A 26414-nucleotide genomic window follows, 5' to 3' on the forward strand; every position below is an offset into this window, starting at 1 on the left:
TTATGTTATCATTTAATAGTAGGATACTGGTATGAATGAATCATTCACTGACGCCTTATCTACAGAAAAATAAGATTTGGCATGGTTTAGAAATTATGATTGCAAATCTTCATCTATTTTTCATTTATTAAAACTAAGAATTAAGAATTAATTCTAACATGGCACTCATTAGAGGAGAGTGAGTGAGTAGAATGCTCGGATACGTACCCAAAGTTCCTTGGTGAGACGTTTAAACCCTCCAAAACCAATATCCTCGATACTAGGGAAAAACGGGTTGCTTACCCTCTAACATGAATGAGAAATTTACTCGTCTGTGGCTGAGTCTGGGTTGAGCTCTACCCTCACCTAATTCAAACCAACCTCGTTGTTGATTGAGAGTATGGTCTGAGTCATTCTAAACCAAGTTTCGCCAAGTTAAGTCGTTTTGAACGGAGCTATACTCCATAGAGGCCGTTACGATGTCTTGCCCCTTCCCCCAAAGAGCGCGGCGATCCAGGAGCGCACAATTTTCTCTTTGCCTTCAACTACCTACCTGCTCCTTCCTTTTCTTCTCGCTACCACGCCGCACAGCTGCTTGCTTCCATACCGCCCTCAAGGCCACACAAATTTCCACCGAACTTCGGTTGCCGGCGGGCATTGAAGTGTTCTCCATTCGGGTCCCCGTGCACCTTCGGTATTACACCACGCCTCCCCTCCTTGGCGCGCTTTACTTCTACTTTTGATTGAGTTTTGGAAACTTCTCTTTACCTCCTTGCATTTCCCTCCCTCCCATGAGCGGCCCCTAGCCATTTCACCTCGGCATCCCCTCCTCCCTGGGTACTATCGGCCAACCATCAGCAGCCACCCGTGAGAGGTAGTTGGTGCAGTTGCCTTCTTCTTATACTTCGAGGAAACTTCGTCTCACCACCCAATCATGCGGAAAATTTACCGTTTGCCGTATCTTTTTACTCTTGCATCCTTCGATATCTTTTTTTTTTACTGGACCCTGTTCTGCTGCTTCGCATCGTGATCAGTGCAGTGCTTGGTCTTGTGGTGAGTCAAAATTAGCTCGGCTCCCCGATACGTTCGTAGTTTTGACTTGGTATCGGCGCTATATTTGTGAAAAACCGTCAATCTAAATTTAATTTTTTCTTTGTTGCCGTTTATAATTAACCTAATTCTGGAATTAAATGATTAATCTATAAGATAACTGGTCAAAAGGTATTTAATTGTTATTGTATATCAATTTTTAAGTCGGCTTTTATGTCTTAAATAAAATGATTTTCGTAAATATTCCGTTGAAGTATTTATTTTTTCCATGATTAGCTCTAAAGCATTGAAAAGAAATTTTAAAAAATTTCATTATACTATCCATATGTATGGTCTGCTAAAACTTATTTAATTTTAATGTCCAACTTCTTTTTTGGCCTATGTGTCTTAACGTTTAACGAGATTAAAATTTCTCTAACGGGTACCCGAATGATAATCTCTTCAGTAATAATGGATGAAAGGATTGAAGTGTTTCAATCATGGTATTTCTTATGATACTCCTTAATTTCATGCAGATTTAAGCTTTCGTTTATGGTCTTAGTAAAATATGCAGCGTTGCGATGCAGAAATTAGCGTTAGACTAATGGCGTATTTATGACAGTAATACTGATAACATACGAATGAGCGTTTCAGAGAGGTAATATATTTAGTGGATGGCCTCAGGCACCTTGTCATTTTTATTAAAATGATCACAGTGGAGCCAGCGATGGCGGCAAATAAAAGCGGTTGGATGAGTTAAATTTTTAGAATTCATCGATACTTTTGCAAACAATATTCAACTAAATGAATTTAAAGCTCCATATCTCTTGTAGGTATAGTGGAAAAAATTGCGTAATATCGTATTTTATTAATTGGTACATTTTCTTTGCAAGAATGAAGGCGTGGAAATGGGAGCCTTCTCCCTTATGAGCTTATATTTTCGTCTTACTTAATACTTAAGGTGTAAAAGTGTACCCACAGTACGTTTTCCTTAATTTGGTGGATATCCTGATCTCATGGACTAACCTTTGTCTCTGTCTGGACTTTTCATGACAGAATATGTGGAAATAAACGTCAAATGCTTGAATTTGAGGGCGTTTTGTAGCAACTTTATCGGTAGACTCAATAAAACTACGATCAAAAGGGGGGGGGGTTGAATCTTCGTAGAGAAATCAAAATGGTGAAATGCGGTGATAGGGGAAGGGAGAGGAAGATTTTGGAAGGCTGAGACCTGGCTCCGGAGCCGTAGAAGGGGGAAAAGTGTCAGGAAGGAACGTGACGACTCACTCATGTACTAAATTTAGTGTTTCTTCGCCCGATGCGTACGTACCACTCGTGGGGTGGAGATGAATTTAGTGGATGTCAGACGTCGGGGCGGATATTCGGAGCGTATCTCTTCGTCATGAAGGACTTAAAGCTGCCCCATTTCCGTTTGGGGCGAAAAATATCGCCTCTTGTCGCTGCAGTGGGCCGAAAAAGCGCCAACAAATATTTTCTCCGTTTGTAGTAGTGTCCTCAAAATGTAAGGAGAATGAACGGAAAAGTACGAGGATTAACGTCTCGAAAAGAAAACACCGCGAGGATGGCTTGCAGTATTTTCATCTGTTAAACGTGAGGGAATTGGAAGATAACAGATGTAAAAGCTCGGAAGGCTTCGTGTTCCTGTGACAGAAAACACATTTTGAGGATCATAAAATTTGCCTCAATGCTCATGTGAATTCAGCTCTTGGATTAAAGCTAGACAGTTTTAATAAGGCTTGCCATAATTTAGTTCTCGACTTTTTGATTCACGAAAGGCTGGCTTTAGTATGATGGACAATTAACGACGTTATATAAGTATGCCTGAAATGGGTGTAGGACGTTAAAATGAAGAGCTTTATAGAAACTAAGGTAAATATCTGATTAATTTAAATAGAGATCGTGAGTGACCTGTTAACGAGGGGGGGGGGGTGATTAATGGGGATGTAACCCCCCCATAGTTTGTATTTAAAAGCTAGTTATTTATTGACTTTCAGAAATTAATATTTGTAGCCACAGTAACATTTATAAAAAATCTCTATTTGTTTATTTGAAACAACATGATTATATTAAAATATAAATTATACCTATACTATGAGAAATATTTTTCAAAAGGAGAAATACGTTGCAGTGGTTTACTGGTGGGGGTAAACCGTCCCATGAGTCTACTCTAGTTATGCCACTAGTGACTGCTTAGAAACTTTGCGAAAAATGTTTCCTATCGTAGTAGAAGTTTATGAGCCTCCAAATTGATTAGCTAACTTTTAAATCCACCTTTATCATGAATTTTGATAAAATATATCCACCTTCTTACATTGATGCAAAAACCTGTTTCTGTTCAATATAAGTCATGGCAAATTTTTCTCTTTGCATATAAAATGAAAAATTCGTACTTGTCAATGTGCTAATTGCGTGTGGCATATTTTTTTAATTTCATGAGCTAATACGTGAGGGCACAAATTTATTTAACATGATTATAATGTAATTAATATTAAAAATTATCATTTTAAACTGTTTAATGCATTGAATATTTGTGGAAGGATATATACAAATATCTTGTAATCATATTTTTGGGGCTGATACTGTTCATATTACTCGTCCTGATTTCGCTGTAGCTAAGTGAGATCCATTGTACACAACGTTATTGTATTTTATACCTCAATATCATGTTTCGATATCAGCCGTCAGCATTAAATGGTTACTTGTGCTCTTAGAGGCCTATGTCGCTAAGGTGGTCCTTAATTTAATTGATTCAACTTATTATCAAAACTCGTTTTATTTGCATTCTCATAAAAATTCTAAACAATATCTGTCATGCTAGTTGGCTGAATCTTTGATTACACTTTCACGATGCGCATTAATTTATATTGATGTAATTCAATCTCTAAATATAATAATATCAATTTATATGTGTGGTCAAAATTTCCTTTTGTGTGAAATCATAAATAAACAGCAAAAGTTATTATTTGAGCATAATAATCAGAAAAATATTGTTTTAAATTTAAAAAATTTCTTTTCAACTGATACTATCATTCATCCCTCCCGTGGAGCAGAAACTATTTCTACTGGTATTAACTGTGCTTAGCTAAAAACACCATGATTATCTACCTGTGACTAATAGAAATTGCAAGCTCGAGCCTGTAGAACGAAATAAGAAAAAACAATTTTTACAAAATAAATTAACTCCTCTCGTAATACGAAAAAGTCGTTGCTGATTTTTTTCACACGGAGCTTTTTCGTATAAATCTGCAAAGGTATTTCTCAAGAGATGTGCTGCATCTTCTTAAAGAAACGCTAGTCGAATAATAAGAGCATATAATCTTCTTTTCTTCCTCTTGTGAAAAAATAACCCTTGGGAGACATTCTTTTAAAAAATAACGCTTCCATGAGGAAGTATCCGTTTCGTAAAACATACGCTAGCCATTCTGCAGTCGTAAGCTTTTGAGACATTTTTCCTTACGCTGAAAGAGGTGTGGGATTGCGTGGGTCCCCATGAAAATATAACTAAACGCCTTGCATAAAAATTCTACCGCATGACACGGGGCCCGATTCCAGCGTATCAAAGGAGGGAGGACGATTCACGCATACGAATCAGATGCGGAAGAGAAGAACCATGGATATTGGTAGAAAATACGTGTTTGAAGTTGGGGGACAATTTTTCTAGCACAGGTGGTTGACAACGCGGGAATCTGTACTGTTTATTCAAATATTCGATGTATATGCACAGTCTTATCGTCTGATGTGAGTTTTTTTCTTATTTTGTGAAAATACGGAAAGTTCTACGGCAAGGTAGCAAATTGAATAAAGCCTTTGCGGCCACACAATTTAGCGGGAAAGTTATTGTATTTACTGTGGTAACAAAAAAAAGAGTGAAATAGTCGTGTTTATAACTAATAAAAATTAATTCAGAGAATACAATAAAAAGCACGCACTTCATCTATTATGCGGCAGAGTTTTCTTGAGGAAATTATTTCTTGGTAGGGCTCAACCACCCTTGTACTCAGGCTTCTGAGGATTACAGATTTGGGTGTGACCTCAGGTTTTTGTTACGTTTTGCTTGGTTAATTGTACCATTATTTTCTTTATCAATTATTTCAATCTCATAACTATTCCACTTATTAGAATTTTCTAGGAAATACGTATAAATCTATACTTTCTCATGTTGTATTGCTTTTTAATTTCTGTAAACGATTTAGCAATGAGCATATATTATTGAATACTCAATGTACATATATTATTCAATATTGATCTTCTTGTTTTATTAAGTCTTCTTAGATGCGCAGAATTAACCGCATGTCTTTTCATTATCAATATTTATAAAGGATAAAATAAATTATGTTAAAATGAAAATGCTTTGTCAATGTGATGCCTATCCTTACAGAGGCATACAAATTGTGCGCATTGTAAACCAAGTCCGGAACTACAGGTTGTACCCTTGTCTTGGTAATGATCATTTTAACATGATTCCATTTTTATCCTGTTAAATGAGATGGTCATTAGAAGTAATTCGGTATGTTACACCTCTGTGATTTTCAATGATTTATGACAAAGATAGGTTACTTTTTTTACATTACATTTTACAATTTATCAAGGGTGAACTCAATATTAATCACCGAAGTACTCCTTAATTCTACATATACTTAGCTATTCTGTGATACTTATATATAATTTAGTTTCGGAACAAGTAAAAATTTTGGAAAATATCTCGCCATTTTAATGGCCGGTACGGGAGTTTTGAACTAAACGCTTTATAAAATAACCTTTAGCAGATAAAAATAACCTTTGGGCCTTCGAATTCCCTTAATATCTGTACGTTATAAGCCAAATTAAAAGAAATTCTTAGCTATTCTATGATACTTATATATAATTTAGTTTCGGAACAAGTAAAAATTTTCCCTAGTCGCACCAAAACGTCGTTCTACTCCCTGTCCTGTTTCAAATTTTAATCGTGAGATCCATAAATATATATATCGTGGCACCTAAGGGTCTTTTTGGAAAGAAGAAGAGATTATTAATAGTAGTTTTGTAAATCCCTCGCCATTTTAATATCTGTTACGGGAGTTTTGAAAAAAAAGCTTCATAATATCACCTTTAGCAGATAAATTGGGTCTTCAAATGCCAATAATATTTGCACGTCACCAGCCAAATTAAAAAAATTCAAGCAAGCAATATTTTTACGTTCCATTTTAAAGTTTTAAAAACACCAAACCTCATCTGGATAGGCCTGTGGTGTCATCTTATATATATTTAGCAACAGAGGAGATACGCTGTGACATTGGAGAGCCTTAAATAAGGGTGCGGACGTGTTTAAGGAGAAGGCAAATGAAATTTTGTGGAGCGTCCACGGAAAGGACTGACGAAAGGAAATGCGGAGAGGGGAGCTGAGATTCTCGTGGTCGGTATCTTCACGGACTGGGGGCGACATCTTTCCCTGTGTGGTCCCCTTTGATGCCCTGCCGACCGACTGCGAACGCGAGACGAAGACGCTTTCGAGAGGAAATGTCTCGAGAATGGGAAAAGCTGCGGTTTTACTCGGAACGAGTGAGGGGATGGCGGACAAATGAAATGCGACGGGGTCTCAACGGGAGGAAAGGAAACGGGGAGCTAACGGGCCGTGATGCGGAAATAGATATCGGGAGTAGGAGTACTGATGCGAAGAAGAGAACACTCGTCAACTTAGTTCGATGATTTGAGATTTTATTATTTTTTTCTTCAATGTAACTCTTATAGGTCGGAGGGAATTAATTTTGCATTCGTCAGAAGAAAATAATTCTTGGAAGGCAGTGAGAACCTAAAGCATTCATTGACATACGTAATTTATGGTGCAATCGAATATTGAACTTCCTCGTAATCACTATGATAATGAATTTAGGTATTTTGAGGTCAGTTTGAGATATTTTTCGGGTATTCAATGGTATATATTTTTGATGTTTTTCTCTATACCGCGTAGATATCATTTGTTTGAGATTGTATTTATTTTTTTCTTCAGTTTCACAGCTATAGATCGGAGATAATTATTTTTGCATTCGTCAGAAGAAAATATTTCTTGGAAGGCAGCGAGAGCCTAAAGCATTCATTGGCGTACGTTATTTAAGGTGATATCGAATACTCAACTTCCTCTTATTCAATATGATGATGAATTTAGGGATTTTGAGGTCAGTTTAAGTTATTTTTCGGTTATTCAATGGAATATATTTTTGATTTGGCCGTGTAGATATGTGTGATATATCCATTTCAAATGATTTGGACCATGTGAAGAATTATTTTTTTCTTTTTCGTCATGAATGAAGTTTAATGATGGTGTGTAGTTGCTTTTCAATCTCAAATATGCTTAGAAATTCATTTTATAACATTCAAACAATCTGACGGTGAAAATTATAAAGTAAGGCGTGCAGCTATGCTGCCTTTTAAATACTTCCTAAACCTTTGTGTGAATATGTCAGGCGTTCCTCAGATTTGTTTCTTTGCCAATCGCGATTGCCTGACTTTAGGGTTTAGCTTTAGGATATATCTTTTACATCGCATGAAAAACTTCAAAGCCTCGCATAGTTAAACCTTTAGGTGTATTGCGGTATTCTTTAATTTAAACGGGTTCCACGTTTTATTTTGCTAGTCATCCGAAGGGATCCTGGGGATTTCCTCCGGAGGGTGATCTCTGTATAACCTAGGGTTATAATTAAAGGCGGAAAGGATTAGTCGCGGAGTATTCAAAGAACTAGAGGCAGGGAGTGATGACGGGGGTCGGTGGGTGTTTAGATCCGGATTGGACGTGGGGCTGGCAAGTTGGCATGGAGTGGTTAGAAGGCTGGGGGGTGGGTTGGTTGATGTGTCGGGCATTACTCGTCGGATATGGTCCGTAAGGGAGCCGATGGATTGCCCTGCCCTCTCCGGGAAGGTAGAAGGAAATGGACGGGAAGCGATGAAATATATGGCCGCTTCGTCTCTTCTCGCCTTCCTTTTTTGCCTTTGGAGTCGAGATAAAGGGCTCGGGGTGCTTACAACATTTCATTACCTCGTGCGTGACGGATTGCTGATATCTAGGGTCCGGATGTATTCCATCCCTATTTATTCACGTTCCTTTTCTTAGAGCTTAGGCTTCCAGAGGAGAGCTGGTGATGGTGTGATAGAGATAACCTTCCAAGCAATCAGCTTAGATATACAGTGTTTTTAGTATTAATTTGAAAAACAACCTCATGAGGTGTCATATAATAGGGTAGAAAAATGAGGCAGGGTTGGTGAGGAGAAATAAAAAGACAACCAATTTCCTAAAACGTATTGTTAATAATGAATGCATTTGAATTGGTTATTTTAGTGGCATTCAAAATGCAAGAAGTATAGTTTTACGCTTCTCCATATGAGAAATGGCTTTAGCAGCAGGGCCGAAGTAATTAAAAGAATATAATTTCATGCTGTAATCACTGAAGTTGAAATAAAATTAAAATGATGCCAAAATGTTATACAATCAAAAAAATGAATTTTACTTAATTAAATTCCTATAAAATCTTATCTAAAATAGGTTTATTTCTGAAACTCATTCCGTCGCAGACATAGTACCCGATACTTAATCCGATACCCGATAACCGATACTTTATCAGATTGATTATGCAGGAAAAATATTACCCTCGCAAAAAATAACTTTTTGATGCATAGTAGCTTTGCAATAAATGTTGAAGCCGGTAAATCTACTTACTTTATAAATGTGATCCGTTTAGCAACAGTTGATATGATTTTAAAGTTTATTGTATGCACGTCGTTCATTAAGTGGTTGGTGAAATTATTCAGAATATAGGAGTGATGTTCTGCTATGGAAGCGGTGAACGTCATGCTGTCTAGCTTTTTATTCTCTTAAATAGGATTGATCACGCGAATAATCTAATTAATACTAGAGTTTACCCAAGTGCCCTCAATTACTCATAGCTAAATTACTAATCGGAGAAATTGGATTAAATTGGGTCAGTTACTTCGTTAAAACATGAACCGTATTGAATACGTGTTATTAGTGAAATCTCAGAGGGAAGACCGGTTCCAATGCGGTCGAATAAAACCTTTTGCTTTTTTATCTAGTTTGGATTTTAAAGGGTTTATAACCAATAATTCCCGGAGTAATGCAATATTTTGTAAAATCGATAAATGCATATTCCCTTTTATATTGGGGCAATCAGTTTTAGGTGACTGGTCAATTGATGTAAGCATGGATCAGTAGATAATACTTTTACAAAATGATTTATTCGATAAATACTATGAGCTCTAATAAAAATATTTAAGAAGAATCAAAGAATTAAATCAATTTTGTATGATTAGTTGTTTTTCTATCATCAGTTATTTATATTGTTCCATATTTTTCCATGGTTTTTAATATTCCTGCAGTTATGGTGTGGAAAAAAAAACAAAAATTTGAAGCAAGAGTCAGAATAATTGTTAAATTTTATTCTTAGCATTGAGGAAAAACTAAATTTTACATTAGAAGTCAGCTATTGACTTTTGAATTTTTATTCTGATGCTTGAGAAAATTTGGCCGACATGACGCTTAACAATAAACTCAATAGGATTTTATTGCATTTTGTCTTGCAAAATTAATCAGATACACGGATAACCAGGCGATGGTTGCTTGAGCAGCGGTGATTTAAAACCCTGGAACACACCGAGCTCACCGCATAAAGGAGTGAGGGTTGGCAAGGGTGGAAGACGAAGCCTTAAACGTGTCAGGCGATAGGGATGGGAGACTAATGGCTTTCGGTGGAAACGATTGAGCTCGGAGGATTCGTTTGTCCGAATGGAGGGGAAAGAGAAAGGGAAGGAAGACTTAGCAGGGAAGGAGGGAAAAGAGGAGGGTTCTTTAGTATAACGCAGGATTAACGGGAAGGGATTGCGGCAAAGAAGACAGACAGAGTGACTTCTGCTATGGCTATTCTGTTTGAATCGGATTCTTGGTAGCTTACGCGTAGTGAGAGAAACAGCAATTTTATACTACCATAGAGTAAAAATATTTGGTGTTGTAAATAACATTTACACTTCACCGAAGTGAGGTATTTCCTAACTGAATTTCTGAAGCACACTACGCGAAATGTATTTCATTCGATATGTTGATTTTTCAACGAAGCGATGAGTATCAATAAGATTTATATTGTCTCTTGAAGCGAAAAAATATTCCCTCACGGAAAATCTCTTCCTCGTCAAAAGAACAGCCTAACCTCGCCAACCTATCTGATGGCAAAACGATCTCCTTGGGAGGCGGGAGCTTTCAGCTCAGACCCAGGCCAGTAAGGAAAGCCTGACGAGGTGAAGCCATTAAAAATTCATTACTCCCCTTGTAATCGAGATAAAGTTATAATTCTTTCACCAAAAATTAATTGTATTGTCCAAATTTCATACGCGGCATACATGGATCTATATCGTAAGATACGAAAGGTAGCAGGCGATTGATTTTTACCCAGTAAAATTCCAGATTTTTCGTCTGAAAGATATATAAACACACATAACAACGTTAAAACTGAGTTATGAACAAATTAAAGTTTACCAGTATAGAAAAAAATGTGCAATAAACGTTTCCTGCAAGCTTCAACTTTATACTAAGAACAGTCTGCCGGAAAATGGAATAGGAATACAAACTCGGAGAAGTCAAGTAACTAGCTGTAATTCGAGAAAATATTTTTTATAACAATTGTTATAAACAATATCGAATAATTAATTTCTTCACTAAAAGTAGCAACCCTATCTGCTTTAGAATATATTTTTAGACTTGTGGAACGAAAAAATTCAAAAAATTGCAAAAACTTGTTCCTAGCCATCTGGTTAATTGTTCCAGAACTACACCAAAAGCGCGTACGATTTTTGTACGTGTGGTGAGCCCTCGATATATACTTACTCTATGATACTACTTACGAGTTCATTTAGTGTAAAATATGTGAAAAACGAATAATATTTCTAGAGTGAAACTGAAGCAAAATGCCTCAGATTGTTTGTCGAAGAGTTCAATTTTGTGGAAATTCATCGATACTAATGATACAAAGAGTAGTGGTAATTTTCCGCACTTTTTAATTCACTGAGCCGGTTTCAATGTTTTTGAATCATTATCAAGAGCTGCTCTGTAAATAGCATATAAAAAAGTGTGAAAAATTACTACAGCTGTTTCTATGGTTCAATTCCTGTATTTATTTCGCTAACACTGCACATTTACCTGACCTCTCGGGGGACCATATTGAATCCTTGGGAATAGTTGTTTTAAAATTTTTATACAATCAATGCTCCTGCAGATGAGAAGGCACTGGTTGTTCCTTTGGTATGATTTTATTGTTTTCAGAGTGTGCAATACTGTATGGAAAAACGTGTTTAAACTTAGCCTGCCAGTATTCATTGTAATACACAAAATTCATTTATTATTACAATAGTATTCAATTTCAATCGGGCATTGTCGGTGAGGCTTCGATCGGGCCTCCAAGAGAATGAAATAAAGGTTCTATAGTGAAGTGCAGGATTAATCGCATCCTTTGTTCATGTATTAAACTTTTTTAGAATGTTTGGAGCATTCTATTGTCAACGTTTGCCGGCATTTAATTTAAAATTATACGCCAGAGAAGTTACAAAGGCAAAAATATTTAAATTTTAGACAAGGAAAAACATTGATAACTTTTAACATAGGAAAAAATTGGTTCTGTTTATTCTGAAAATTTCAATATGATAGTGATACATTGACAAATGGAGTAAGCTAGGATGATGTCGCAAAAAAAAACCGGTCGATGATGATGCGTTTCCTAGATATATATTTTCTTTTAGGTTAAGTCATGGCAGTTAATTTTTATCTAATATTTATTGTAATACACAATTTATATATATGGATCCGGTATTAACTTTCCCAGAATCAATTTGGAACTAATAAGTTTTAACATTACTATGAAGTGATTATTTCATATTCATCTTTACCTCCCAGCTGGCAGCTTATTCTAAAATATGGCGCTTAAACCCTTTGTAGAGTTAATCTATCCCGAATACCGTAGGGTAATATACTTTATGAACTAACTATTACACTAAGGCTATGACGTGAGCTCATTACTTTTCATGATTTCTCCTCTTGGATGTAATACGGTATTTAGGACAGCGAATGACCCTCATTCTTCTCTGGCTGAATATCAGCAGCGAGGTAAGTTTTCATTTACACGAAGAAACTCTTTAATAGGAGCCTCTATAAAGAGTGTAGTATGTAACTGGAGGTAGCTTACGCGTTGTGAGAGAGGTTCATGAAATTTCTGTCACTCATGAGTTTATTTCAGGCAAAATTACCGGGAAATAAACTAAATATAAGTTTCTAATATGAGTCTGAAAATTTGATACGCAGTTTTTTTACAAGTATTCCTTATTTAGGTTACCTCTACTTTTCATATTGAATACTTAGGACTAATAAATTTAATTTTTTGATACAACCCGTACTTCATACAAATTCGATACCACAGGTTGCTTCTTTGGTATGATGTACGTATTTTCAGAGGGCTTAACACTATTTAGCCAAATTATTTTAACTTATTCTACCAATAATCATTATAATAATAAGTGAAATACATATATCTATGTTTCTAAAAGTACTTGAATTCAATTTAATATGGGCTTTTATACATGCATCAGGACATTTTGTCATGCACGTTCGCATTTTTTAATTTTTATATAGTTCTATGGATGCATACACGATGGATTTAGTAATAAAAAGGCCGCACTGTGAATTTTTGACCACCCCATAAGTCACCATTTTATTTCAATTTTTCTGTGAAACGTATTTTTTTTTGACAAACCGGAATAACAGAAGAAAATTGTGCCCAAGAACAGCTCAGATACGGAAACATTAAGCAGGGAAATCGTAGAAGAAAGTTCAAAATCTAAGGTAAATTGGGCGAGAGATACTCAGTTCCAGAGGAAATGGACAAATGATAATTTGAAAGAAACTGTGGGGCTGCTATGCATCTCTGCAGGGTAGCTTAGCTGAATGATTACCGTCACGGGTTGGTTGGAATACAAATTGTCCTTTTTACCCTTTTCTCACGAGTAGTTACCTTAGAATCCGCTTTGTATGCTCCGCCGCCTGGAATGTGCCAAGAATTCTTATGAGCCGAAAATATGCATAAGAGATATATGAAAGGGTCACACCGCATGGAAAGAGTATGGTAAAAAAGCCTGTTATACCAACAGAAAATAGGTATATCGGCACTTTAAATAGAATTAACTATGCTCGTTCTTTTTTGCACACTCAACAAATTGTCGTGTCATTTCGAACTTTATTAATTAACATTATTATTTTTTACCAGTACATATGTATTTAATTTGATCTTTTGAAGGAGAAATTTTACGGAAGAAGATTTTTATTAACCCGTTAACGCCTAGCGGTACCATATGGTACCAGCCGGTAGCGCAATGCTAAACGTACCTTTTTTGTCACTTATTGTAATTTATTTGGGTTTTTGAGAGCATAAACATAATAAGAATGTTTTTATTTACATTTTCCCGAAAAGTTTGCTTTTTTAAAGCTGAAATTAACGTATTTAGAGCCGTTTGAAAATTGAGAATTTTCAGCTATGCGAAAAAAACGGAATTTTTAGTGCAAGCATTTCGATTTTCTTTACTTGCGTCTTATGTACTCATAATACGAAGATGTTTTTATGTAATTATGATTGTTATAACATATACATTTCATATTAAGTATGGTTTTTGTATGTGAGCCTCATATTTGGGATGTTATGATGCAAAACATTTTGGTGGTACCATATGGTACCGCTAGGCACTTGCACTACCATGTTTTGGCGGAAAGCGTAAATACGAACATTTCTGTTGTTTTCGTTTTCTAACAGTTATTTATTTTACAATTATTTATTTTTCATCATTTATATTATAAATTTTGCGTTATTTAAATGTTATAACACATATAAAATGTGTACATAAATTATTTTTTTTTTGTTATAAGGACATCATCCAAGTACATAAAGCCCTAAATTGTCCGCATTTTTTCAGAATCTCGTACCCTCACGAGGGCTCAAGGAGTGGGAGGTATAACTGCATACCTGAATCCTATTTAGAAAAACATGAATAGGAAGAGTAACCGTGTACTCAATTAGGAAGGGGGTATGATGGGGAATAAGGGGGCTTGCTAAGGGGAAAATTCAATGACGGCTGGCGGCAGGAGACGACCACGCGACAGGCATCACTTCGACAAGAGCAGCCTAATCCTAATTTTTGTCTAACGTATCTCAATCACACTCCTATACTTTTCACACTTTCATGTGCTAGTGAAACCGAAATAACTTACACATACTGCTTATAATATAGCATGTGCTGCTGCAAAGAGAGGATGAATACCTCCCTTCTGACTGAGGAAAAAGGAAAAACGAGTGGACGCCAATTTTGCTCGAATTTGAAGTTGTAGTTCGAAAAGGTGGACAATCAGCTGAGTTTATCTCAAGAAATGTCTGAGAATTTTCAAAAGTGTAGTGAAACTGGACAGAGCCATAAAGCAGCCAAAAGGTATAAAAATAGGGAGGAAGGACGCGGTTTTGATGATGAAGAGATCGTAAAGCACGAAAGGATTTCTCGTAATCCTGATTACCAACTCACTGATTCATGAAGCATCCCCAACCAGAATATTTGAACTGTTCTTTGACGAAAATATCCTTACACACTAAGTGTTAGAGTCGAATAGGTGTGTACAATTCTGCAACTGTTATGACCCAAATATAACACATGAGGTACGGAAAATATTTGTTGCAATTCTTATATAAGTTGGCATAAAACGACTCCCAGTAAAAGGCACTATTGTGAGGCAGCACTAAACGTCAGAAATAATCTTGTTTATTACACAATGAGACGTAACAGATTTCTACAACTTCGTAGGTTTATTCATTACGGTGATTACACCGCTATGGATAAATCAGATAAGACGTGGAAAATGCGCCCTTTTATGGGCATGGCAAAAGAAAGATTCGGCGGATATTTCAGAAAAAGCAGTCCTTGAGTTTCAATGAGTCGATAATGTTCTCTTTTGGAAGACATAGCTGTTAGCAATTCATGCGGGGGAAGCTAATTAGGTTTGGCTAGAAAGTGCAGTGCATCAATAGCTCAGATAGCTACTTAGTAAAACTCAGGAATGTGAAAGCCTACGAAAAAGGAATTGGGAAAGATAGTGCGGGGGGCGACAAAATGGTCGTGGCCCATTTTTTCTTGGATTCTGGATGCAATGACGCCCAACGCATGGATGCTGATGCGGAAATCCTGAAAAACATAACTCAGCTTGAGTTCTGATGGCCAGTAGTGTAATCACAGATGGATACAAGGATCCCCTAAAATATCAAGGACGTGCTCAATTTACCAGGAGTGCGACTGGAATGGGGTACTCTTCTTTCCAGTGCCCCTGATAGGTTCGACGGGCACAATCAACAAATAAAATCCAAGCCCAAGCGGGGACGGTGTGCTACTGAAAACTGAACCAGTAAAATGTGAACAGAATGCTTGAAATGCAATGCAGTGACTGCTTTGTTCATTTCCACGTGCGGCAACGACTGAGTGAAACGCTAAAATCATGTTATTCTTGATTTCTACGTCAATTATACATATTTTCTATTTTATATACAATAATATTTAATAATTAATTGAATATTATCGATATTTTAGTGTAATTTTGGATGAAAATGAATGTATTTTCCGGAAAATAATAAATATTTAACGTTTTTGGCTTAAAAATGTGATTTTTGAAAAGTTTTTCAAATTTCGATTTTTTGACCCCTCAAACGCCTAGCGGTACCATATGGTACCAGGCTGTATCTCGGAAACTATTAGAGATAAAAGAATAAAATTTGCACTGAATGACTCAGAATTTCATTCGTATTAAAACATATGATTACCACTAAAATCGCAGAAACTTTTTAATTCAGGCGTTACCGGGTTAAGATATAATAAGATTGGAATAAAATAAGAATGGGATATGGGTGGGTAATCACAATGTATAAAATATTTCGTGCCACTAAGTGTTAACACGCATAATTTTGATTTAGATTTACTAAAAATTATTTATACTTCGTTCATATTTTTCATATAATAATTCTGGAAATTAGCCTACTTATGGATTTTCCCAAAGTATTTATTTTTACTTTCGTTCCGCTGCATTGGCAGACAAACTTAGCTCTATAAAAGAAACAGTATATGGCCATCACTTTTTTAAATGAGTCCAACACTCCATGAAATTCTATTACTGATCTGCATGAGCAAGTATTGAATTTAACACGCAATTGCCCGTGTACCTATTGTCGCTCAAATATCATTATGCTTTTTAGGTCCTGAAAGGGAAGGAAGCATTTTTAACACCTCCGTACCCTCACTTTATCATTTTCTTGAGGTGGAAATATTATAATCTTACGTGACTTAACAGCGTCCTGGGAACCCTTTCGTGTGAGGGATGGGAGTAGAGTATTTGTCAAGGCGGGTGGCTGGTCGGCTGGCCACGGGGGAGCGCGTGTCGTCATGTGACTGATCAGCTGGCGGGCGAAACGTCTGACGGTCCCCGGTGATTCCACGCAACCCAACCCCTCCCGCATCCAGAAAAGGCTTCCAATTCGTGGCAACAGCATTTTCTCCGAGAGCTCTTCAGTCAGCCCAGACGAGTCAAGGAGCCACCGCCAGAACCGAAGATCCTCTTTCGCCCCTCTTTCAGACACAACTTACTTTTATCGCATCCGCGCTATCTCTTCTTCTCTCCTCTCACTGCACTTCCATTCTCTCTTTTCCATTTTTCCTCTACACTTTCGCTTCTACTCCGATATCTCTCTCTTCTCTGCGGCGCTCAATGCGTCTCCCTCAGAAACCTTTGCTCGGTTCCATCGCACACGTTATCCCTCTTTGGCTGCCTATTCCCTCGCGGGATGCTCTTCATATGTTACCTGACCACCATCTCGTTTTCTTGAGGTCTCATGGTTCTTGTGTATTGCATTCCTTTGTATTAGTACGAATAGCCATCTTTCATTCCATCATGACTGAAAAATTGGAAATAAATTCCATGCAAATGGTTGTAAAAGGTGTTGCGCCCAATGATGCTTAAAATTGCCATAAACGAGTCATTGGTTGATGACATCTCAGCACGTATATTTTTAAACTACCGCTGTGATAACATTTTAATTTTTTTATTATTATTCTTAACGCATGAAGAAATTAATATCAATTGCTTTTCCAACTTTGCTATAAAGGCGAGTTAAATATATTTTACATAATTTATACAAAAACAGTACGGGAACCTAATTTAACAAATTTATTTTTAAATTAATTAAAAGAAAAATATGGCGGAAGAAAACTCGTTTCGTTTTTTTTCGTCATCTGTGAAATGTTTTTGTCATCGGTCTGTAATGTACCAACAGAAGAGTATGCTTGGAGTTTTTATTTTTCTCTTCTGAATTTCGTTTACACCTCGTCCATACTCCAATTGGTTTCTCATTCTTAAATAAATGTTTTCATAAGCTTGGCTTCCCAAAGTGTTGTCTAGATATTCTCAAACAGTTTTGCATTTTGAACGATATGCGTTCAAATCGTGTCGTAAATATTTGTCCAATCTTTCGCCCAAATTCAAAGTTTCATAAATGTTATCTTCCAGCCTTACGCTTGTTACTGTTCAATTTATGCCATCATAATTCATTCACATCCTCCTTCCTCTTTAATGATAAATAAGAGGACTTCCCTCTTGTTTACCGATAAAATGAAAGTTAAAGATAATAAATAAGAGGGACCGGGACAGAAAGTATAATTTGGATTTCAAAACTCATCCTTTTCAATTGGCTACAAAATATTAATAAATTTCTAAAATTACATTTATAGCATGGAAAAGAAAATATATTCTTCCTCTCAATCGTATTTGCTACTCATATTCAGTATGAAGTAACAATGCTATTGGCGATAAAAAATAGAAGAATGAAAACAGTACGCACTCTAAAATGAAACTCTTTATACAATTGGTTTCTTTACAACCTGAATTTATCAATGCATTGCTTCGTTACTAAAATTTTGGAACAATGTCATCAATAAATTAGTGACGGTTGAATGGAAGCAAAATACATGTTCAAATATTCGCAGTTATATATCGCAACTAAACGTTTTTAAATGCATGTCTTATTAAATATTAAAATTTGCATTTTTCATTCCTCTTCTCTAGTTCTCGCCTTTCGATATTCGAGTCATATCGTCAACAATTTGAAAGCTATCTTTCCTGGTATGGTGGTATTTAAAAATTAGATTCTTTTTTCAACTAAAACGCGATGCGCCTTTGTTTTTGTGCTGATGTAGTCTTGAAACCAATAAAGTTAATTGTTTGCCCATCTGACACTTAGCCGAGTGGTTTGTTCAATTTTCCAAATTTATATATCAGAGGCTTTGATCAAATAGTGCCTCTTCCAAAAACCTTTGCTCATGTATGAAAATATCTGGATGCAGTGTAGGTTAATTTAGGGTTCCACGTTGAGCATATAAAAACGGGCATGTTTTATATTTTTATTTGGTGCATGTCTTAAAGTAACCAGTGCACCTAGTAAAAGATATTAGTATCTTTGAGCAATAAGGTATAAAAAATGCCTTAAACCAGTACTTTACATATCGATTCGTAGAATCTAAGGCGAACCTCCCTAACTCCGCTTTTCCTCCTCCACCACCACCATCAGTCTCTTTTTTTTTAATTTTCTCTCCTTCCCAGGAAACTTCCCACGCCCCCTTGCCTTCCTTGCGCACTCTTCGCTTCATCTTTTTCCCTTTTCTTCTACTCCGGTGGGGAATCCACACCTGCTATCTATCCACACTACGCCCCCCACCTCCTCCCTCTCCCCCACCTTATATCGCTCCCCTCGCCTCGGCATCTTCTTTCGCCTCCGCCGCACAAACACAAACAGCGTCCCCCACTCCCCGGCGTCATATTCCCCGAAGGCGCCTCTTCCACGAATAAGCTCGCCGTCGCTGTTCTCACACCTCCCCGTCTTCTAACGACGACGCGTTGCCTCCACCACCGAGGCTAGGCGCTTCTCAAGTCTATCACGTCTCTTGACCCTATGTATTACTTATTTTTATGGATATGAAATGATTTTAATGACAAGGAAAAGATATAACAATATAATCACTTCAGGACTGAAAATATCCTGCCTTCTGTACCTCGGAAGTTAAGACAATACGTCCGTCAAAATTTACTTCTGTGCCTCGGAAGTTAACACAATACGTCCGTTGTCCTACTTTTTCAGGAGAGGAGTTTTAAGATTTTTTTCATGAGTAACCAGTAATCACTGGAAGATTAGCAAAGAAATGTACTATATTTTATATCAAACTATTATTGGTATAGTAACCTAACCTTTTAGTAATTATCAGTTATTTTTTTTTAATCTTACTTCTGCTCTCCTAAAAAATCAGGAACACGCACATGGTGTCCTTAACCACCGAGGTACAGAATCGGAAACCCTATATTTTGTCCAAAATATTTATTCTTCGTCTGTTGAGGTTTCATATATTTTATTATTTCTCGTCTAGTAATGAGTTTGGTATGACTCAAAATTTTTTTTTATCACTTACTAAATGTTAACATCTTCATCGCTGACACATAGCGTATTCTTTTATTTCCAGCAATGAGATGTTTTCGTAATTAGGACTTCAAATACAAATAGCTTATATTTTATACGAAGCAAATGCTGAGGAACCATCTATTCTTCTACTGTATTTGTATCTGCATGGGATTTAAATTTGAATTAGATTTCAGAGTAGCTGTGAATAGTATGCAGAGTATTTTCGTTGCGACTATTCAAAGGAAAGAAGGAAAAACAAGACAGTTTCACTGATAGTTTAACTTTTTCTTTGGCGACTTGTCCATAAATAGGAGTGGTATTGAGTGTCTATGTATCTTCATACACGAATTGAATAATGCCTTAATTTATTCGCATGATAAACATCCAGAAACCTTCGTGTCTCTCCCGTCGCTGTAGTGAGTAAATTATTTAATGTATATAGCTATCAATTTCAATGATACGCAAAAGGTATTACCAACTTATATTTTCTATCCATTGAGTAAAAGAGGGTGAAATAAGTTTTCTGAAAAAAAGCTGTTGCAGCTGAAGTAATAATAAGTGCATAATGCTTTTTCCTTGATGACATGGTTTCCATGGTTATTATCGTTTGCACGCGAATTTACTATATACCTGCTTCCCATGCAATCACTTATTTAGCCAGTTGCTCCGGCATTCCTGAAGTGGTGTGGTCTTTCTATCCTAAGACTATAATTGAAATTAATGAATTCATTTATTCTTATGGGGAAACTATAGACACCACAATGTCCTCCTTGTTTAATAATACATAATTTCTCAAATGGAAATGGGCATTAATTTCAATGATGCGGACAAAATTTTACCTGCTCATCTTTTTATATGCAGAGGTAAAAGGTGAAAATTATTTTTTGACAAAAAAGGACTATTTGAATTGCAATTCTCTCAAACAAAAAAAGCATAGCTTTCTGGGAATATAAAATTTATAAAATTTTAGGAATGGCATTTCCTATGTTTTGTTATAATTGACACAGAGCAGTTTTAGTAATTACTGTTTTTGTATTTCCAACATAAACATTTTATGTTTCTACCAAGAGTGTCCTTAGGAGAATATCTATCCCTCTTCCATAGTTGCATCTGCATGGGATGTATATTTGAATAGGAATTCAGAGCAACGTAGTGCATTCGTCGCAATGTTTTAAAGGAAATACGGAAACTCAGGCATTGTCATAATTTATGGGTGTAAAAATGCATCATGTCCTAAATAGATCATTCATTCGTTGGTTCGAAACTGTAAATGTTGCAGAAAATAGATGATCTAATTAGGACGACAGCATTTCCTAATAATCTTCATTACAATTTCTTGTTCATGAAATAGTAATAGAAAAATAATAAGAAAAGCATACCATTTTACGCCATCAAATTTTAGTCAGCGGCTGTTATAGCCATTTATACCTACTGGAAAAAGCTTCGATTCCTTCTTTACAGACATTTTCTCATATATGAATTCTACGATGCAGTCTCTGGCCCATGTCTCCTTCAATCTCCCCAGACGCATTCAAAAGTGTTAGCTAAGTTTTATATCCAGTGTTTTACAGATATTGTATTTTCTATTTAATACTGCACCTCAGAGGAGAGAATATATGGCTTATTGAGGTCAAAAGTATTTTTTTCCCAAATAGCATTTTAGTTCCAAAAAAAACTTCGTTTATTCCTTGTTTGACTCTAACTATTGGAGACCAGCCGTGCGCAGTTTGACTTGAACACGTTATTGGGCTGATTATTTTCACTCTTCCTAAAAAAAACACCGCAAATCCTTCATAAATCACCTCGCAGTTGGTGCTAAAAATTGGGCCAACGAAAAACGATTCTTTTTTATCTTACCTTTGGGTAGGCGTCGTTTGAAAAATATATTATCCCTCTGTAATGGAATCCTCTCCTTTCGAATGATTGGTAAATTGGGAAATGCTATGCAAATATATTTTAAGTAAAATTTAAAGTAATAATTAAGTACAAATTTTAGCATAGCCGTAGCTTTAAACAGTTCTAATTTTGAAATTGTTTTACAAACCATTTTTGAAAATCAGCTCGTGTCGGACAGTTACTTGATTTGAGCAGGAAAAAATATTTTTTTTGTGTAGAATTCCACATTTCTGGCAGACATTGTGTCTCAAGGTATCCATTTGTGAGTAAAGGTCTCCTTTCCTTACTGCGAATCTCGACTGGTAACTGGATGATTTCCGTTTTCCATCTACCAGCTCGCAGACCGTTCAGCCGACCTATATCCTTAATCTTCCATTCCAGTTTCACGAGCTCTCTCCATAACAGTCGATTCCGTTTCCCCAAACCACCAACCAGCATCTTTGACTCCCCACCCTTCCCTCTATCTATCGAGTCACACCCTCTCTTACACCTTCACCACTGTGAAAACCATTCACCCTCTCAACTTCGATGAAAAAAATTGCTCTCACTGCCACAGCTCCCACTTAAAGCCACACGCGCCACTTATCTCAATCGAATTCTTTCAAAGTTCTGTTTTCTTTCCATCGACTCTCATAAAACACCTAGTTTCACGTGCTCATAAACCCTCTTTATGTGGTTCTTATCGTGACCATCTTTGCGTGCATTGTGTATCTAAAACCCACCAGGTTCTTGGATTGCTATTTGTCGACTTTGATATTACATCTGTCGTATGATTTTGTATTCAATGTTCAGCATATTTTATCCGGAGTCAGAGTGCTACGCTTGGAATAAATTTGTGGCTATCGAAACAATTTGCTAGAGGGCTAAGTAGTAATCATTTTGTTTACAGAAATCAAACGATATGGCTATGTCAACATAGTGTTATATACACTCACACTGGATTATCTAAGATACGCCTTTTCTCTCATCGAAACATCCGCTTGAAGATAGGTAATGCCTACATAATAGGTGAAAGCAAATATAGATTACATTGAAGGTATTTTCTCATAGTTTTGTCAATTTTGATCATCAAGACTTTGTAGAAAAAGTATTTTACAGTTCTTCGATAACACAGAAAGTCATCGCGTGTAAATAACACCAAAGACTATGCAGAACTTTGTTATGAATATGCTCGTTGATATTAACAAATTATTCAGCTTATATCGTTTTAGCCTACCTAGGTAATTGCTAGAAATATTGAATGCCATGAAATTTTATTTTAAGCATTGTGTTCTCAGAGTATCCTTTAGCTTATCTGCTGATTTAGATATTAGGTAGGTAGAAATTCAGGTATTGGTATCACTAAAACCTGAATGCTAAGTTACTTTCCTCAAATCCCTTATTTTTTCTTTTACCAGCAAAATTATAACCAATGTATTGCGTACCTTCTCTACGCTCCTGAAATAAATCTAGATACATTGGAAATGTTTTACGAACAAGACTTCTTTTGCGGTTAATGTTGTGATCTACAAAAAGGGAAATTCGATAAGTAGTCACCATTGTCAACTTGATATTTTTATATCGCTCAGTTCTTTTTCCTGTAGGCTCCGGTTCGATTTTTATCTTGATTTCGAAACCTAAACTCTAGTCAGGAATATAACCAATAATAATGCTAATCATTCTTAAAGCTTTATTTAATTTTCATTTTACCCATGCCTAGAAATGTGTTAGAATGTGTTATGTTTTCTTTGTCTCACTAAATTTGAAGTGAAACTCGTAAATTTGAACGGATAGGAGTCAAGTTCTTTGCAAAACTAAGAATTTGGCAATATTTCATAACTCTCATGAAATGAATCCACACAGAATAAAACAATTTGACTTTATCAATGGCTACATTTAACCGAAACCTACTGATTTGATCAGATGGGAGCCAAATTAATTTACGAAAATAAGAATTTGGCTGCATTTCAGAAGTTTGATCAAATGAATCCACTTAAAATAAAACAAATAGACGTCAGAAATGGCTGCATTTTATCCGAAACCTGCTGAATATTTTTCGGCTCAAAACTTAATGAGCTTATTGGCACTCTTCTTCAATGCATTTCCAATCAAAGAGTTTTCGAGGTAAATAATAATACTTTTACCTACCGGCAAAAGATATAACAGAAAATTTTGCTGAACTTGATCTTGTTTATGTTTTTTCTATGGTGTTGCGTAATGCCGCTATCTTTTTCTTCATAAATTCTGAAAAATGCTCGGAAAGGATGACCTGTTTCCTCACTACTCGAATTTTTGCTATTGATGATCGTATACGAGTACCCATTATGCCTTATTTCATCATTTTCTAAAGCTCAAAAAACTAATCCCTCCAAGTAACCAGAACTTCGGTGAAAAGTAGTATTGTTACCACTGTGTATTCTTCGACTATTGGCAATTTGTGAGAAATGGTAAACACTCGAGTGGGGTTCATTTGACAAGAGGGAGAGAGGGCCTATCATCAGGTGATGATAAATGGAATTTTCGAAATCCTTTAACAGGCTTCCCGGTGGGCAAGAAAAGAGGGCGCGTAGTCGTTGAAGAGGCTGAATTTTTTTCACGATTGGTCTCGGGCACGAAAATGGAGTGGAAAATGGGTGTAGCTACGTTTTCTTGGTAGATAAGAGAGGGTAAAGCTATAGATGCTCTGTGGGGAAAAATAACCTAGTACAAATGAACGTTTCGAGAGCGTGTGAACGGTACCACTTGGCGCGCAGAATCTTTCGAATAGGACGAGGGTGCTCCGGTGATCACTCACGGGTAGCCTTTCTGATTGGAGATGTGGCTCCATCTGATGGAGCGAGAGAGGTCCTTTGTGTTTGCTTCGGAGATGTAAGGTAGGGTAGGAATCGGTGTAGACTCAGTCTGCAGTCTTCCATGGCGGTGGGAACTCATGCCAGAAAAATGAGGGAGACGGTCTCTCTCCTTTCCAGAATTCCCCTAGGAACGCTTTTGGGTTAAATGGACGTGAAGAATTAATACGGACTACTTAATGATGGATGACGTTCTTTTACTGGGATATTATTCCCCTCACTGAAGTCCACGGGGATGTTTTCGAACGTTCTCGTCGTGTTTTCGTGGAGAAAAATTGCTACTTCTGATTGCGAGTTGATTGAAAATAGGCAGAAACATGACGTGTTGTTTTTGTGATTCTCCAATAAACATTGTAACGTCAAGTAATGTGGTATTAATTGATATGTTATTAGAAACATAGCTGATTTAATTTATTTACGTTCGGAAGCCATAAAAGGCTAGTTATATAATAGTCTGTTCACCAAAAAATATTTTATCTTGTGTACGTTTTCGAACTGATAAATGTTTCCTTGCGTCTTTGATTGTGGCCCTTTAATAATTTCCATAGCTTTTTTGGTAAAGTTTGGATTTTATTTATTTTATTATTTGGTGATACTATTTATTACACAAGTAAAATTTTAGTGGCGAAACTTTCAAAGATATTCTGGAAAAGCAAAGGAATTTCTGTTTTTGTTATGATGTGTAAATTATATTCTATGATAAACACGTATGATGTGTCTAATTTATCTTATAAACCATATTCGTTACTGTGTTACTATCATACTCAATATAAGAATGGTACAGTTTTCCAATGAAACCAAACTCATTTGTCCGCAGTTAAGTGTTAACTCCAGGTGCAATTTTCTTTCTCTGGTGAAGTTCAATGAAATGTCTTCATTGGTGGATACAGTTTAATTATTTTAGTAATTCTGACGACTTAAAAATCTTGTTAAGATGCTAGTGCAGCGTGAATGATACTTGCATGTGTTTGAGCTGCATTCATACGTAAAACTTAATGCTTGCCATGAGAAATGAATATTTTTTTAAGTTTATTTCAACTTATATTATAATATCCTATTATAATGCATGCGCTAAATATCATTAGATTTCTGATTTCAAAACAGTTCCTGGAGGAATAAGTGAAATTATTTCGCACTGTGCATTGGTTGGTTCAGCCTGTTAGAATACGTTGGCTATGTTGGTTGGTTGGTTCAACTAACGAATCCGCATCACGCATCATGAAGCCTGGCTCCTGGATCCCTGGCTCACGCCGGGACTGATTACCCTTGCTATTTATACGGTCTTTCTTTGAACTCTCTGAGAAACTTCATTCAGAGAAATTAATGTAAATCTTCGGGATAACGGCAATAATGTAAAGTCATTTGCTATACGATACATCCATTGCACTCAAAATAGTGGCATTGAGCATAATAGCCAGTAAAAGCAACTGAGCAGGTGCATGAGACGCAGATTTACGTACGGCTGGCCAATTTCAAAGAACTGGTATAAATCTTGGTTGCACAATTAAACTATGGCTTAGAGTTAAGGGAGAGACTAGGGCGATAAAGGGGGTGAGGGTAGCAGTATATCTGTGAGCAGAGGATCTGGAAGAATGAAGCCTAGGAGAGGGAGGAGAAGTAAATTAAGACAGGGAGATGAGATGAGGGGAAGGGATCACTAAAGTTGAAGAGGAGAGATACTGCGTAGGAGGGCTCCGAAAATAATCCCTGATGAAAAGTAAGGATGAAATTGCTGCGAAGTCATTATATATTCTGCTTTTGAAGGAGTTGTCAAGGGGTATAAAAATATCTGAATGTGATAGTTTCTCATTTTTGAGAGCTCTTTGCTAAATTTCGGATCCAACCGTCAACCATAATACACGGCGTGCATTTTTTACGTGTGATTAATATATGTGCTGGTTTACATCATGTGCTGATATGGTAAAAATTCCGCAAATATATATTTTAGCGGTATTTATGCAGTTTTGGGGGCTGTTGAGTGCGCAAAAAAGGCACAACAATTTAATTCTACGTTGAATTTATTGAGCCTACTCATAAGTACATTTATCGCTCGAAAGATAATTCATCATCGCCTATGAATATTTTTTTGAAAGCGTTCAGCCTTAAAGCAAAAAAA

At 36.4% G+C, this 26414-nt stretch overlaps 1 protein-coding gene across 2 annotated transcripts in view; it reads left to right on the forward strand.

Annotated features, from left to right (window-relative positions):
* The window catches only part of LOC124153661, a 779682-nt gene that overhangs the window by 118479 nt on the left and 634789 nt on the right, over positions 1 to 26414 (forward strand). The window lies entirely within an intron of this gene.

This window comes from Ischnura elegans, chromosome 2 (genome assembly GCF_921293095.1).
Source record: "Ischnura elegans chromosome 2, ioIscEleg1.1, whole genome shotgun sequence".
In the NCBI taxonomy this organism is placed as follows: Eukaryota; Metazoa; Arthropoda; class Insecta; order Odonata; family Coenagrionidae; genus Ischnura; species Ischnura elegans.